The 14,749-nt window shown below is 41.3% G+C and overlaps 1 protein-coding gene across 8 annotated transcripts in view; it reads right to left on the bottom strand.

Moving 5' to 3' along the window:
- tanc2b (tetratricopeptide repeat, ankyrin repeat and coiled-coil containing 2b) overlaps positions 1-14,749 on the bottom strand; it is a 136,134-nt gene that overhangs the window by 114,899 nt on the left and 6,486 nt on the right. For all 8 annotated transcript variants that reach the window (XM_027289030.1, XM_019262803.2, XM_019262802.2 and 5 more), the window contains one exon: positions 1,816-1,932. The gene's annotated coding sequence lies outside the window, so the exon portion shown is untranslated. The remainder of the gene's footprint in view (positions 1-1,815; positions 1,933-14,749) is intronic.

The raw sequence follows: 14,749 nt of genomic DNA on the forward strand, positions 1-14,749 counted from the left end.
GCGGCAGTTTATGGTATGATTATAATTTATGCCACCTCCTGAGCGGCGCTCGCAGACTGTCTCTTTTGTGCAGCCCCGACTTCACGCCGGTGGAATCTCAGAGGAAGAAAAGAGCCAGTGTCATGCGGTCAGAAGGCATTTCAGTCAGACAAAAATTTGTGTCAGCACTTTCTGCCAGGGAGCGAGAGGCCGGCGTTCAGAGCTGTTAGCCTCTTTCTCAGAGGAGAGCCAGAGTTTAATGGGACCGCTCTTCCACTCCATTTGCCGGCCCGCGTCTTACAGGCCGCGGTTGCACACATGTGAGCCAGTAACTGTCGCCCTGCATACCTCTCTACAGCCCGCAAGCTGCACACTCCTTCTAACAGCTGACACAAGTTGTTCGTTCTTCAGACGAACGGATGACGCGGCGTTAAACTGCGGTAATGAGACTGCAGGGGTCACCGGCTGATGCCTTTGTGAACTTATTTACTGGCCAATCATCTCACGAACCTCCTGGTGCTGCCAACTTCATATCCATTCTGATTATGGCCGAACCAGAAGGCCTTAAACTTCTTATGAAATGACTTTGGATCCATTTCAGAGCCAAACAACAATTTCATGGCTGGCCGGTCACAGAGTAATTACATATGGCCCCAAGACGACACATCGATCAGTGCTTGGGACACTTCTTCAAAATAAGACTTTTTTTCCTGACAGACAGCTTCTTCTGAGGAGTTGACAGCACCTCAGCGATACGTAATGTAAAAAAATTCACAATGAAAATAGAAGCAGGATAACTCTATTTCCTGATGAGAGGAGAGGTTCTCAGGATAAACATCTGAGTTATTCTGCAGTGCCAACTTTCCTCTTTCAAAAAAAAAGACGCGTCACATTGAGGTATGTGTGAAAGGTCAGTCAGTCAGCACTTTACAAACTCTCGAAATGACCACAAGCCACCAAACTAATCGAGAGGGAAGCAGAAAAAACTTAAAGTGGCGTGACTTCCAGTCTGTTGGCGGCCCTGACATCTCTCTGCTCCGCTGATGACTGTCAGCAAAACCACTTCTTAAAACCAGACGGTGGTATCACCTCCTCCACCGGCCTGTCCACTGTGATTGACTCACCGGGGCTGACCCAGCAGGAGGAGACGCTCTATGGTGCGTCGGAAGCAGAAGGAACACTTTCATTTTGTCTGACTGTGCGGAAAAACTGTTTATCCGTCACAGACGACAAAGAAACGTATTAAAAAGGTGAATCTTAGAGGTCAAATATGAGACAAAAGAAAGAAAAGATAAACATTACTGGAGTTTGGTGACCACCCTACAAACAATCGAGATCAGGCATGCAGCAACTTGAGCAAAACTTTCAGGATTTTATACCAAAATTGGAAATTTATCTGCAACAAACATCTTCCTAAAAATGAGAGACAAAATGTCAAAATGAAAGTGATTTTGAACTTATTTTAAAGGGTTGAACAATCATTTTTTAAACAGCGGGCATCCGAATTATAAAAGGTAGATAAACTATTGGATGATTGCCATTGGTTAAAAAGAGAAAACAACAATAATCATCGTCAAACGTGCAAGTTTACGCACGCATCCATCACGATAACCACGCAAACGTGCTCACGAGTCTGCGTCAGAATGCTTTCACTTCATCTCCTAAACAATGCGTATTCTTGTCCTTTGTCTACGTGTAAACAATGCATCTATTGTTGTGTGAACGTTACACCACTCCGTGACCTTGGTGTGATGTTGCAATAGGTATATAACAAAAAAAAAAGGTCCCGGCTATACGTGCTAGTTCAAGTGCCGTGAAACTTGATAGATGACTCACCATGAGTAGACAGGCAGGCAGGTCTCCAAATCCGGCTTTGAGGGCAGCGAGGCGCTACATTTCGTTAGGCTGATCCACGGTCCAGATCTCTCTCCAGAGGGGACACCCAACAGTTCTCTATACAAATACAAAAAAAAAAGTGTAACTCAAGGTGAGCAACAGACTGAAAGAGCCTTGTATTGACACTCTGTAAGTCTATACAGTGGACTGGCCGGCTCGTGCACTTGTTTGGAAGATCACTTTCCAACAGGGGAACACAAACAGCGGCTCGTGATGCAAACAGCGCCGTTTGGGGTGTCCACAATGGCTGGTTTGTCAAAGAGGGAGACTGGGACAGTAGACAGTTGTTACCCTCTTGAAGGGGGTGGATCTGACATAAAGTGGCGCTTTCAGAGATCCAGAGAGTCCATAAGCACTCTGACCAAATGTGTCATTATGTCATTAGGTGGCGGGTTATGGACGGGGGAGCCAGGGACAGAGAGAGGACTGACATTTTTGTGTGGGAGACGTTAGCAGTCATGTGATAAGACACTAAAATGAGGTGGGCAGAAGAAGAGGGAGCGACCTGAAACTGAAAATATCACGCCTGGTTGTTTATTTAGACATTTGAGCATCTAATTTACCCGATAACAAAACATGCAGTGTTTAAATCTTTATCTCTGATATTCTTTTAACAAATAAAGCCCCAAACAATCTTTACAAAGATTAATTAGTCAACGCCGCATTGGCCCACAGAAGCATATGTTCAGGTTATCAGGCAATTACATAAACACAATTGGCAGTTTAGTTGCTCTATAGAGAATTAATTAGCCCACATTTTTGGAAAAAGAACGTTGCTTGATGATAAAATTAAGTTTTTTTTTAGTATTTATTAAACATTTAATACAATTCCTACAGTGTCAACACCAAATACAGAGTCCAACCCTCAAACCATCCTCTGTGATATCCTCCAGCGTCACGGCAGCCAATTTCATTGTATTCATGAAGGACGACTAAGACGTAAAAAAAAATAAAAAAAGCAGCACAATGTCATTTCTGCACAAAAGAAGTCTTCAGACAAAACTGCAACACAATCATCAAGTTTTCCTCAGGAGTGTCACACTGTTTTTTTTCATTTTCTAATTATAGTTTGCACAATGCTCTCTGTAGGGAACACTTTATAAGACTTAATCTGAATTTCACACTGAGTTGCCAACATGTTAATTAAGCCGAGCCAACCAATGGGAGTCTAAATAAGTTAAGCAATAATAATGAGAAAGTCATATCTCCATAACTCTCAGTTTGATTATGTTATGTATTGATTATATATTGACATGTTTTTGTTGTGTGGAGAGGGAATTTAGTTTTTATTCATTCATTCATACATGAACATAAAAGTAAATATGACAAACATAATCATCGACAGACAGCAATATTTACAAAGGCCTGTAATAAATGAACAACCAAAATGAACATTCACAGACCTTCAAAGTGCCCCAGAGGTCCTAAGTATAAAAATTACAGTCCCATAAATAATATTAATGTGTTCATATGATACAGCTGACATCAATACCATCCATTTTTTAACATCTGGAGCGACTCTGGAGCCGAATGACGCCTGGGTGTTCAAATAAGTTGGACATTTTTAACATGGGGACTTATGGAGACTGACTCACTTCAGCAGTCAGCTTTAAGTGGACGCTAGAGGTATGACACTTTTTTAGCACTTCTGCATTGGCTTCACATCCCAGCACTGGAGGTTGCTGCTTGGTTCCAATACCTTCTCTTAAAAGGTTTACCAGTTTACATCCCCATCCAAACATGTATGTAATTAAGAAGGAGTAAAACAACTTACACTAAAGCACAAACGCGTCTAAAAAGGTCATCATGTGTGACGAACCCGCTGCTGGAGAACATAGCTAATGGTTTAGGGTTGAAGAAATATGGCTGCAGACAGACGCAGGGTCGACACCCCTTGTCACTTAAAGCTAGAAGGGTCACAAAGGCCGGGCAGCTGTCCCGTCTACACCACCACCCCCCTTTTAGCTGATGATGATTAGAAGGGAAGCAAGGACAAAACACCTCCCTGTGCTGTTTGTCTGGTTTACAACGATATGGACAAAAAAAAAGGGCATCTAATTAGAAAAAAAAACATCCATTCAAATCTCAGTCCCATAGAAAGCCAATTCAATTCTTCATCATGTGGCAGAATGCTTAATTCTGCCTTGTCCACTGGGTTTTCTGTATTAACGGAAAAGCCCAGTAAAACGATCAGAACAAACACTGATAAATGTGGCGTTTAAGCTTTCCCTCTCATCTCCTTCTCAGGGGCCATGAGTGTTTAAGCTTTCATGTAATACAAATGCCTCTGTGTAAAGTCCGGCAGTTCATGTTTGTCTTCTTACATTGGCCAAAGTGCTACTGCTTCACATCATGAAGAAAGCACTGCTGTGTCTCAGACTCTGTCTATCAGTTTGAGGAATAGGTACTCAGACAAATTGCTCTGTTTAGACCAGACTCCACGCTCAGAACACGGCGTCTGAGACATCCCCTGACCATATTCTCTCTTTGCCAAAGGTCTGGCAAATAAAACACAGGTCGCTGTGGACCAATTACTTACATGAAAAAAGAAAGAAAGCTCACCAACTGTTGTTATCACCAATTCATTTAGGTTACACCGGCTGAGACAGGATATCAAGAAAACAAGCGGAGATACATTTGTGGCTAATAAGATGACTCCTTTAATTGTCTATTGAGAGTAAAAATCAATGCTGTCTTTATTCCATGTGTCAGTCTGAGGTCATACAAAACACCGTCAAAGGCAATGAGTTTTAGAAATAAACAAGCTTTAGAAATCTCCCTCAATAAGATGCTTTTCTGTGATGTTTAACTTAGATCAAGAACCAACCAGAAGATGGATGGAAAATCCCCCTTGGCACAGTCACCAAGCTGTGAGAGAGGTCAGTGTTGCCTCATTTAGTTGCCCTCTGTACTCCTGACCTCTTCTCAGATGTATTCCTAAAATATTCATAGCTAAATTACTTGACATCAAGATCGAACATTTGGCTGTACAAAGTCAATCCATCCATCTTCTTCCACCTATCCATGGTTGAGTCGTGGTGCCAGCAGGTTTAGCTGGACGTTCCAGGTCTTCCTGGGGGGATCTTAAGTCATTTTTAGATGAGCTATGTAATCCCTCCAGAAAGTTCTGGGCCTCCTCCCAGTTGGACCTGTCAAGAACGCCTCCAAAGGAAGGCGTCCAGAAACGAACAACCTCAGCTGGCTCCTTTCAACATACTCCGAGCTCCCTCCGGATGTCGAAGCTCCTCACCCCATCTCCAAGGCTGAGCCTAGCCACTCTACGGAGAAAGCTCATTTCGGCCACTTGTATTCGCCATCTTGTCCTTTCAGTCACTACCCAAAGCTCATGACCAAAGATGGACTGGAAAATCGAGAGTTTTGCCTTCCCCACAACAGTCCAGTCCAGCACAACATCCGTAATACTGCTGACACTGCACTGTAAAACTGTAAAATATCATTCAAGCTCCTCCAAAAATGGTCGTCTCAAATCTTCTCCAATGTGTTCACATGAACGTAGCACAAAATGAACAGCGATGGCATGTCAAGTTGAAGACTTGCATCGACAAATCCCACAACATCGCTTCCGCCACTTCTCATTCATCACGTTTTCCATGTTCATTAGCAAACAGTGTGTAAACAAACAACCTACAATGTCCTCCAACAACTTATGTGATGATTTGAAGGCAAGGCATGAGTAAAGATCCCAAAAAAAAAATCCCACTACAGAACTTCCAGGTGAATTTGTCAACTTCCACCCCTCCGTTTTATTCATAGCGCTGATCCGTCCTTTACCTGCAAACCCAAAATGTTTTGAGAGATGATTCGCTTGCACCGCACCGCATTGAGTAGTTTTTTCGCTGTTAATTTGCAGGCGGTGTACAGTGAACTGTGTCACCTGTTCACACTGGAAACAAATGAGGTGACGCGTCAAGCCGATTAGTCGACTACCTTCACAGATCCACTCATCAGCAGACACGAGGCTTTTCCCCTTGAATTGAATGTGTAAGTACTGCTGGGCTGCTTCTCGCATTACTCTTCAAAGACCAAAATGGAATTTCTAATGTGACAGTCTGGCCTAAACCAGCAAAACACTCTTTTTTCTTTTCACCTGCTTCAGCATCCTTTAAGCACAGATGCCCTTTCATCCTTGCCCTAAAATGAGAAATGCTGCTTCTTGTGCCGAGACCTTGGCTCATTATAACATGTCGCTAATGTTGCCGACAGACCGGTGAACCGACAGAAAGAGTCTGAAAAGCACTCTGTACCGACCAAACACAAAGGTTTTGGTCTGCCAAGGCTAAAGGAAATCTGTTGAACGACACAACCGCCTCCAACACCTACTCATAAAGAATCCATCCTCACCATTTGTATCCTAAGAAATGAAAATAACACATCTGAGCGGCAGACTGGCAGGTGTCTGCGCTTTAAGTGGCAGGTACAGGTTTGAATGACAGGGTGTCAATCCATTATCCGAGCTCACAGAATTAACACGGATTGACTTTAAACAATACTAACCTTCACAATCTTGTGCCATCTGCCGTCTGCACTCGACAAAGCATGAAGAGTCTGCCAGAGCTATTTCGAGCACTGGCTTGATCTTCTTCAGCACTGATCAAGATGAATGAAACATTTAGGCAAATACAGTCGGGAAAAGCTGTCCTGGCAGAGAGGCTGGAGCCTTCAAAGCGTGGAGAATGGGATATGGTTCAGGAGCTGGTTTAAAGCATTGCCTAAGATTAGCCCCCTTTCTTAAAAAAATCCATCTCATTACAGCAGTTACATCTAATAAAAGAGCGGGACATGATGGGAATATTAGCCAGTCCACATGCCTCAAGTGAAATATGTTTCTGCCTTTCTCTTTATGTTTAGATTCCAGACATACAGCTGGAGGAGTCATAAAAACTGACCATATTAATAAAAGAGTTCATTTTTCTGGTGGGTGTAAGACCAGACGTACTCAGTATGTATAAACGTGCGAGTTTGTGTAACAGTTTCACTAACCGTGTCGTCAGCTCTGTGACTCTAAGTTAAAAATGTATGCTTCAGGGCCTCCTATGTCTTGTTGGCTAAATGAAGAGGGAACCTAATATAGTTTCTTTAAAACTGGCATTAACACTCCGTGGGGTTTTCAGCTGGATATCAATTAGAGGCTCATTAGGCATTTAGAGATGCCAGTCCCTCTGGCTTCCTGTCGCCCACTGTGAAACTGGCTGACCCTGAACTTGAGGAAAGACTGTGCTGACGTTCAAGCAAGCAACTGTATCAGACATGCTTCCTTCCTCTTTGTATTTTCGATAACACACGGTTCAAAAGCATTTTTAAAAAGCACGTAGCCTTGGGATCATCAAAAGAAGTGAGTCTTTACCTCATATATTAGAGCAAGGCTCAGCACATAAGCAGATAGATAGACAAAATTAAAAACAGATTCAACCGGCATGATGAATTGATGTTGACATACCGTATATTTAATCTGCATAAAAACAGCATACAACTCACGCAGCTGTCCTTCAGCTAATCTAGTACCCACTTGAAGAGTTTGGGTTCAAAGGGAGGCCGAGCTATATTTATATTTTGCAAGTGGCAACCTCCATGGCTATGAAGTGAAGCCAATGCGCAAGTGTCAAAGACTGTAATTCCTCAAGCGACCACTTGAGGCTGGCTCCAGAAGTGAGTCAGTCTCCATAAGTCCCCATGTTCAAATGTCCACAGCAGAAATAATCATGTTTACAGCCTGCTACAAAAAACTGTTTCTAATTCCCCGTTCATGACAACTGTACTGAGGGTTAATCTATATACAACTCACCTGTTCAGATTATATTAAGGCTTAAAGTTACGCAGAATTAAGAGTGTGGACGCTCTGATTGACAGGTGGGTGCCGTTACAGATGGTTTGTTCAAGCAACCATGTCTTTACTATTTTTTAAAGAGGAGGCTGAAGACTTTCAAGATGACGGCACCCAGAGCCACAGATTTTGAGCTTCAGAATGGCTCTTTAGAAACTTGTGGGTAACGCCACGCATACGCCGCCCATTCTTTATACTGTCTGTGGTATTTGCTGCGGAAACTTCAGATAAAGCTCAGTCAATCAAGAGGGCGGTGTCAAAACATGCTAAGAAAAGTAGCATGTTTATAGCATCAGGCTCCAGAGACATTGATTAACGGTGCATCGGTTTTGGAGTTATTGAGAGCTGCATTGCTGAAAACCAGAGATAGAAGGACTGAGCAGTGAACAGTAGGTGTGTAAATAACAGGCCTACACTTCTAACCCGTGCGTTGGAATATATGTAGTTCAGTTTAAAGTTGGCTTTTGCAAATTGTAACTAACATCAGATCATTTTTATCCAACATAAGCTGCCATGTTTACACAAGAGGCTCCAACAGTTGTCTGAATTACCATCTTAGTTAGTTCTTTCACTCTTGAAGAAACACAATGAGCTCCGCTTAGTGCTGCATGTTTGCATGTTTTCTCATCTAGCCACGTGCAGCTCCTCATTATTCTTGCCCCTTGGTGTGTAGTTTAGGGCAGAGGTGGTATGGAGTATTTTTAGACAGACTCAGAGAGGACTCCATGTTCTGAATGCAAACACAATTGACTCTCATGCCTGAACAAGGACATATTGTGGTGACTGGCCCTAGTGCTGTGTATAGACTTGAAACAAGGCCACTTTGTATGTGGAAAGAAAACTGGAAATCTTCAGAAAGGTTTTGCATTTTTGTTCATACAGAACATAAACACAATTTTTTACAATCCTGTGTTGTACAAAGTGCATTATACATTATACTGAGTGCACTACAGTACTGTAGTTCCCACAGTAAAGCTAGAGCTGAAACTTTTCATTTGCAAACCCGTGCAGCTGCGAGTGTTGTGGTCAGTAATCTGACATTTGGATGAACTCAGAAAACTGAGTACATCTTTTTGATCTGGATGCACTTTCTTTTTTGAAATTTACAAGTGTGTGGCTGGGGAAAAAAAAAGAAAAAAAAACATCTTGGCCTTGAGTAAAATACAATAGTCAGGCTAAAACAAGTCTTAAAAATAGCCTGCATACTATGCCACGTAGCATTACAGGGCTCCACACTGACAGTACACAGAGCGAGGGCCATTTCACTTAGATTTGATTCATTTGACCAAAATGTTCAGGCACTGGATTCAACATGTTCAGTAAGGCGCAGTCAATGTGTAACTGTGTTATCCCCCAATAAAATAAGTACATGCCTGAGAAGTATGCTTTTTGTGGGCTTTGCAACCCACAAATATTGAGCTACTTGTTTGGTTTATAGAAGCTTAAGCAGCTAAAATAGTTTAATCTACTTAACAGTGACTGCACAACAAAAAGACCACCAATGCCTAATTTTCTTCTCATTATTTTCCCGCTGCATACCACTGTATTTAATCTTCTTTTCCTTGAACCACAGGAACACACAAGTTAAATTAGAATGACTGCAACTAACTTTTTCTTACAAGCAATCTCACTGATTCATCCCAGCAACACTTTAAGGTAAGTATTTATTGGCAGGAATTGAGTATAATGTTCATTAGTATGTTTTCATTAGTGTATAATAACATGAAAATAAGAATTGTTGTGTATTTGTTGTCCATATATGAGACCTTTGTCTGCAGTGAGAGCAGGTCCTCTTCCATGGAGTCAGAACAGACAAACCAAACTCTGATCTAGATATGGCATTTGATTTTTTATGTGTATTTTACAACCAGTGTTTTTCCTGGAAGGAGTGGGTGAGGCACGGGAGAGTATTCATTTGGTTGCAGTCCGCAAATTCACCGACACACTGGACCATTAAAAAAAGGGATTCAGTTTCAGTTTCGCTTGTAGTTAATCCACTTCAGACAAGAGGTGGTTCTTCAGAGCGAGGAGAAAAAGTGATATCAAAAGCCTTTATTTAGTCAGACATATTGATTTAAAAATCCAACCGTTCTTGACCTTTATCAGGGCAAAAGTCAGCGCCGGAAATCCTCTAATTTGAAAAGCCCGGTTCTACAGATGGTTGGCATTTTTTTATTTGATAAACTGCCTGAAACAATTAATTGATTTTTAAAATTGCCATCAATTGATTTTCTGTCAGTGATAATCAATGACTCCCCACTTCGAGACTGGCATTACTGAAGAAGAAGAAGAAAAAAAAAACAACCAAAGTGAGCTGGACACAGTGTTTCGACTGGAGACAACAGATTTTCCTCTGTTCATAAAGATCATATTAGCACAGAGATGTGGAACCGAGCAGACTCTTTGATGGTGTTAAATGATCAAGGGAAGGATTTGATATCACAAACATAATGATGGAACACCCGACTGACACCCGATAAGAAACTAATGTCATTATCTCAAAGAATGTGAGAACAAAACTGTGAATAATTCAAACAGCGGTGGTAAACAACCAGATTTAGCTCGCTCTGCCTGACCACAGTGTGAACTCGCGTCTTGCTGCACTGTAAAAAAAAACAGCCAAATTATGACAGTAATGACGTAAAATATGCCATGAAATAAAAAAATAAATAAAGCAGTATTTTATATTAGACACTGTTAATTGTACAGTAAAACATCGTAATATTTAATGGAATATTTTACGTTGTTTTACAGTCATGGTTTGACAATTTTTCGCTGTAAAATCTACAGAAATTTTTTAAATATGGAATAAAACACCAACCTTATACGCGATATCAACAGTACTTATATCTATTTACCGTAATATTAGAAAAAGTTTAACCACATTTATTACGGTAAGCAATCAGCTGCCAGTTTTTTTACCTTAAAAACAACAGTTTTATTTTTACAGTGTGGCTATTAGCTCACTCCACGGAGAGATGCAATCGGACTTTTTGAGATTAAAACGTTCATTCTTCACTTAGTTGACAAAACAGTGAACTTAATAGGAAAGGAATGGCAGCTGTTGGAAGTATTTTCCTTAAACCGATAAAAGATTATGATTTACAGCCGTGTATTTATCCTCGACACAAAGGGCATCATTGAAAAACTGGGTTGGTCCAGACTCAAAACAATGTTACTTTTCATAAAAATCCTTTTCTCCTACACTCCTACACTCGCCGTCACACCCTGTTTTAGCACACAAAGCCAATGGAAGCAGCTGTTATTGACAACAACGTCTCTCCTATGTTCTACAGACACAGAAATGCCTGAGCAAATTATAATCAAATTAACCCATTAATGGCACTTCACATCACAGAGCAGGGGCCCATCTCCCACTGCTAACCCAACAGTGGAGCTATTTAGATATGACAGAGCACTAGTGTTTCATTGACCAACTTCACGCCAGCCTACGGATCGCGTTACAAAGCCTTGGCAGCAGCAGTGTCGATGTATAAGCATTAAGTAGGTGACATGGTGGTAACCCTATCTGTCTTGGAGAAAGCCATTATAGCATGCACAGCTTTCATGACAAACTGCAAAGTCCCTGTTATTCCGCTAACAGCGACAGCAGAGAGTAAGTGAGGCGATGTGAGGATGTGCACAGAAAGAGACACTACCTGGTGGGTGTAGAACTACTTCCACCATCAAGCCGGGGTGACAGAGGTCACTGGTTGCTCTAAACAACATTGCAAATTGAAGGTTGTCGGTATCATGGCTGTTGTCGCAAGCTTTCAAGCCTGATGAATACTCTGCCATTCATCTGCCTTCAGCAGCTGGGGTTGGCTCAAGCAGCTGTCTAATAGGCTAACAGGGATCTTTGGTTCCCCTGGAGGAAAGTTTGAGTGGCAGACTGATTGGATACAGCCGCATATCCAATCTATGTTATCTAACAGCCCAGCCATCTTGGCAGAATCAGGTAATGTCATGTAATTTAGGAGGTAGCACACATAAAAAAGAATGCATGTAACACTTCCCACTTGTCCAGAGAGGAGTGATTAACTTGATTTCATTAAAGCTGCAATGCAGCAACAAGCTCAGAGACTCCAGTCACAGCAGTAACTGCCGGTATGAAATATATCAGCGCAAACTACGTGGGAAATGGGAAGAAATGACTTCGCACACATCCCCCCGAGCTCAGCAAGAACTCTGGCTCTCTGGTCTCGAGCCACGTTTGCACAAATCACATCAATTTTGAACATGTCGTTACATGTCAGCATCTTTTCAGGCCTTATTAGCTTTTTAAGGATAATTTCCTGCATCCACGCAAACGTGCCAAGAAGAAGAAAACACTTGCGGAGGAGGGTTCACAGGCAACTTCAGTCAGCAGCTGCACTCCGTTCGCACCAAGTGGCTTTCCAAAGCGTTGTTTATTGTTCACAGTGCAGGCGCAGTGTGTCAGCAAGTCAGTCATGATTATGATTATTAAAATACAGAATTAGTTGAAGTAGTAGTAGCCTTTGTAATTTGGATTCCACGGGTTGATGTTGTGCAGACTGAGGTCATTTATTGGTTCTATTAGTGGCTAAATTAGCATGTAATTCATTACAAAGCAGAGGTTTTTGCATGATTTTAACAGAAAAGCATGGATAAAAATGAAACGCAGTGAAGGAAATAGAAGAAGAAGGTATAAATATTAGACTTTAGGACATATCGTAGTGTCACTACTAAAATGATCTGTTAAACAACAACACATGGCAACTGAACACATGCTTCTGGCTGTAGTATTCAGTGGCATTTAGCAGTGTAGTTGTTGACTGCAACCCCTCGCCTCACTCTCTCCTTACGAGCATGAAAGATAAACTACGGTACACTGTTGAAGAGGATCCGTGGCATGTGTAGATATGAAATATTCATTCTAAGGTAAGAAATATTCTTATTTTCAGGTGATTATACATAAATTCAAACATACGTATGATTATTTTATACCACTCCTGACAGATTATGTAAAAATAGCCCCCTAAATCTGGCACACTGGACCTTTGAGTTATAATATATTGATGCTGCGCTCCTGTTTAGTTATGAAACTGTATCTAGGCCTATATATATATATATATATATATATAATAGCCTCCCTTGTATGTAGCAGACGAAAACACTAAAGCACTTTGATCCTGCGCTGTATTTTTTTCGTTGAGCTGCTGGATTCTTTGAAAGGTGTATATCCAGCTCCTTTGAAGAGAAACAGGCAACAACATGTACAAGAAATACAACAGCCTCCCCAGCAACTTTCTTTGGATCTATTTTGGTCGAGGTTTGAAACCATAGATCCCATACAAACAGCACATATTGAAAATACTAACACATTGTTGTTGCATCTGAAAGCGCCAGCGATAACAAAGCCACATGTAGCTATATAAAGTGGTATTTGTGACAGACGATACCCTGAATAGTGTCGAGACCGAGCTGCAGCAGCAGAGGGATGATAACTAGCGCAAACATCTTCATCTGTAGTCAAAGGCAGCGAGGTACAACAGTCAAAATGTACCCATCACAACTTCATAACCGTCACCGACTCCCAGCAGTACGGGTGACAAAAGAGATTAAAGCCTACCTCCGCTCCTATTCACTAACAAGAAAGAATGATCCGCTAAAGAAGACGCCTTTTTCCACGTTATTACTACAAAATCAAAAAGGGCCACACTGAAAATGAGGGACATGCCCAGGGAGAATCCGTCCCTCATTAAAGGGAGTTCAGCTTGCCGTTGTCTCTTCCAAATGAGGCGTTTTTCAGGCTATCAGTAATATCTTTATCCACAGATGTCTCTACATGTTAACAAAGCTGCTGCTGGTGTTTCTCTACTGCTGGGGCCTTCATTTCTAAAATGACTGGCCATTCCTGGACCCCAGAATTGACTTACAAGCCAACAGGGAAATAAATTACGACCAAAATATCAATTTCAATTCCCTGTACTCTGCATTTTCTTTTATAAAACTGATGATCACGCTATTCATGATGCACATGTACATGCACACATACATGCAGAACTAAAGAGCCAAGCGTTTTCTTCTTTTCCAACAGGCTCTCCTGTTTTCTCCTGACTGCTCTCCCCTGATTAAAACAGCATAAAGAGTGTCATTTCCCTCAGCGCTCAGTGAAATGAATCAAAAAATATCCCCCAGGACGACACCTTTATTCCCCCTGTACAGGAAATAATCTGGCGTTTTCAGAGCTGATACGATTCAGAGCGAGACACCCGGTGATGTCTTGGCTCGGTCATGGATGCACACCAACAGAGCTGTTTTACCTCATTAAACAACAGACCTTTTTTTTCTCATATCTTAAGCAGCAGTCAAACACTGCTGTGCGGTTAGAAGTCTTTTAATTAACTCCAACCACTTTAGAGAAGAGTGTCTGATATATATTTTTTTACTAGTATAAGTTGTATAAAACGGGCTATAAAACAGCTGCTGGTGACACATTAAAAGGAAAAGATAAAAGTTTAATCTTTAACAATATTATATCATCCTATAAAACTCAATACGTGACAACGTGCTGTTATTTGTCTTTGTGTGTCCACTCCTGATTTAATCAACGACTTTCCATATTTTCATTAAACACTCTCAGTGAATAAGAATGTTTCTGAACATTTCAGCAGTGGAATAAGGTTGAAAAAACGGTGTGCATGCTAAAACAAGATGTTTAATGCTCAAGAAAAAGTCGATCTGATCCATAGCTGCATTACGTTATGTTCTATCTCGGCTATTGTCTGCAGAGAAACTGCCAATTCTGTGTCTGCTACAACAGCTGTATCAACAAGTCAACAACAAATTATTGTTTGTGCGTCGTGTACAAGCGTTTCCTGATAGACACCTTTTGTCTGAACCTTCCAGTTAAACACAAAGATCATGATTTGGATTATAATAAGTGCCTTGTTAAGGTTAGGGGACCTTCATCGTCATGGCTACAATGATAAAACATTAATATAAGCCTTAATATAATGTGAACAGGTGAGTTGTATATAAATTCACCCTCAGTACAGTTGTCATGAA

Source organism: Larimichthys crocea, chromosome XVI (genome assembly GCF_000972845.2).
Source record: "Larimichthys crocea isolate SSNF chromosome XVI, L_crocea_2.0, whole genome shotgun sequence".
Classification (NCBI taxonomy): Eukaryota; Metazoa; Chordata; class Actinopteri; family Sciaenidae; genus Larimichthys; species Larimichthys crocea.